This window comes from Girardinichthys multiradiatus, chromosome 10 (assembly GCF_021462225.1).
Source record: "Girardinichthys multiradiatus isolate DD_20200921_A chromosome 10, DD_fGirMul_XY1, whole genome shotgun sequence".
Lineage (NCBI taxonomy): Eukaryota > Metazoa > Chordata > Actinopteri > Cyprinodontiformes > Goodeidae > Girardinichthys > Girardinichthys multiradiatus.
In genome coordinates this window covers 5,516,872-5,519,693 of record NC_061803.1, presented here as the reverse complement: position 1 = coordinate 5,519,693, position 2,822 = coordinate 5,516,872, and the positions used below count along the sequence as shown (strand labels likewise).

General features: G+C 41.4%; 1 long non-coding RNA gene across 1 annotated transcript; it reads right to left on the bottom strand.

The window, feature by feature from the left end:
• Positions 1-1,357: 1,357 nt before the first annotated feature.
• Positions 1,358-2,558, bottom strand: LOC124875620. Its single transcript, XR_007040078.1, has 2 exons — positions 2,329-2,558; positions 1,358-2,254 (listed from the first exon to the last, which is right to left on the bottom strand). It is a non-coding gene; the product is annotated as an uncharacterized LOC124875620 (long non-coding RNA).
• Positions 2,559-2,822: the final 264 nt, after the last annotated feature.

Sequence of the window (2,822 nt, the reverse complement as noted above, 5' to 3'; positions counted from 1 at the left end):
TCCTGGCTCTAATGCTGCTACCCCAGCAGATGATGGCAGAAGAGATCACACTCTCCACAACAGTTCACAAATGTTCAATGACCTCTTCACAATATGCGCACAAAATCCGCTTATCACTGTATTGTCTTTGTTAACAAAACAGTGCATTTATTCATCCGCAATGGTAAAGCTGCTCTCCGGTAGCTGTACACACACACACACACACATACAATCAGTCAGCGCTTGTCACAGTCAGTGTCGTTTAATATCAGCAAAAACACTTAATATTGACATTTATTTTATAATCTGCCACACAGACACTTATCCCTAGCACTCGACAGTTATTTTAACCCAAATGATCCTCTCGCTCAGTGCACACACACATTTCAGTTCGTATTTCCTCAATTCAACACAACAGTCTGACAGACACACACACACAGGAAATATGCACAAATATGCAAAAACAATCCACTACAAGCCACTTCACCCTATGTACAACAAATGCATTTTATTTTCGCTTAAGTAATTAACATCCACTGTATTTTTACGTCAGAATGTGTTCAAATATTTAAAGTCGACTGCACTTCCCCGTCACTTGTGTAATTCCGCCGTGTGAACACTAGATGGGGCCTCTAACCCTTGTAACATTTCTGAGTGAATCATTCACCTGTTTTCTTTAAAATAATTCAGATGAATTACTCCTCTGGCCTCTAACCAATGCCAATTATTCGTGTTTTGCTAATTACACCGGCCTCAAACCCAGCTTTATCTCATTAATCCGTCAATTGATGAGTGGAGCAGCGGTTTCCCTGATTCAGCTGTGAATCACGTCGGAGGTCACCAATTGTTGAAGCCCCCCCCCGAGGGGTCTTCTTGCGTGTTCGTTTATTCAACGTAAGCTGAAAGAATTCAGAAGACATTAGAATAAATCACACGGAGACAGCTGTATGTTATTCAAATACCTGGCCAGGGGAAGCTCTCTGTCATGTGATCTGACCACACACCGAGACGACTTCAGAGCTTCTCACTGGGGCCATTGCTTTTATTGAAACACATGAAAATGAACAGCCCTTGTTTACAGTTTTTTCACATATAGTTACGTACACATATTTTCCTGCCTACCATATTAGGACATGTTCCTGTCTCCCAGCACCTGCACTCTGCTGATATGAGAAGGGAGTGCTTGGCCCGATAATCTTTTTCACATCCTTTCCCTATTCCTACAGTTCTTCAGTATTGTTTCTGCTTCACCACACTCAAGGCCAAGTTTGTGCAACAACACTTCTGCAGGCCACAATGTCTTATACTAACACAGGTTATACATTTTATTTCCCACACTGTTTATGAACATCATAATAATTAATGCACACACATAATATATCTCCACAACTTGAATGATGTTTATTGGCATTTGAAATCCCAATGGTTCATCAGGGGTAGCCTCATCTGGCAACTTTACAGTAGTACCTCTAAATTTCTCTTGCTTTCTTTGACTTCTTGATTTCTTAGATCTCCCAGGTTTAGTTTCTAAGTCAGCATCAAAGAAAGGTAAGGTACTCAAAGTTGGAAGATGCTCATTCACTTCTTTAGCTTTGGTTCTCGTAATAGCCACATTACAGTCTTTTGCTGGTTTTAACAAATCATAGAGCACTGGCAGGTCTTCACCCAAAACTACTGGGAATGGCAGGTTATCAGCTACACCTACATTCAATAAATATGGTTGTCCTTGTACATCAATAAATATGTCAGCAGTAGGGTAAGGCTTCTCATCACCATGCACGCAACAGAATGGGATGGTCTCATAAGTACACATACTACTTGGTACAAGTAGTCTGTGAACCAAGGTCTGAGTACTGCAAATATCTATCAAGGCTTTATGTCTTCTCCTATTGATTTTTACTGTAGTCATTCTCATTGGAATTCCTTTTCTTGTTTTACATCCGAGTCTTGGCATGACACAAAGCACATCTGGATCAGTTTTAAAGGGTTTTGTGGAAACATAGGTTTGATGTGCCCTTCCAGCCCACAAAGGTAACAAACTGGAATTATTTTATTAAATTTATTATGAATATTTGCAGGCAGTTCATTTCTGGCAGGGATTTTACTCACCTGTTGCTGAACCCTGTTGATGCCGAGATGGAGCTGGCCTGCAGGTGTCCTTGTCTTTAAAGGAAGTGTTACTCCATGGCTGGCCCTTCCTTCGAGCAGCCACAAACACATCAGCAAAGGTGGAGGCTTCTGCAGCTGATTTCGGATCATGCTCTTTTATCCACACCTGGAGCTCAGGGGACAACATTCTTAAATACTGTTCCAGGATTAATATTTCACCAACTTCTTCCACTGTTTTACCTCTGGGTGGAATCCATTTCCCAAACAACTCCTTTAGCCTCACGTACAGCTCTTTGGGGCTCTCATCAGGATAAACATACAGGGAACAAAACCTTTGTCTATAGGTCTCTGGATTAATGTCATACTTCTTCAAAATTGCTGTTTTCACATTATCATAATTTAGTGTCTCATCAACATCCATATGAACATAGGCACTTCTTGCCTTACCCGTAAGGAGAGGAATAAGCCGAAAATCCCAGTCTGCTTTTGGCCATCTACAGGCAGCTGCAATTCTTTCAAATGTAACAAGGAAATGTTCAATATCATCTTCTCTTGTCAATTTCTGCAACTTTGGCTCAAGAGAAAATTGCGACTGACCTGAAGATATATTGACTGGTGCAGATATAGCCTGGGCCCGCTGAACAACTTCATAGTCATCCTCCCGTGTTTCTGGATTAGTTGAAGAGGGTTCAGGGAGTGGAGATGTGCGGGCCGGCACTTCCATTTGTAGTAGC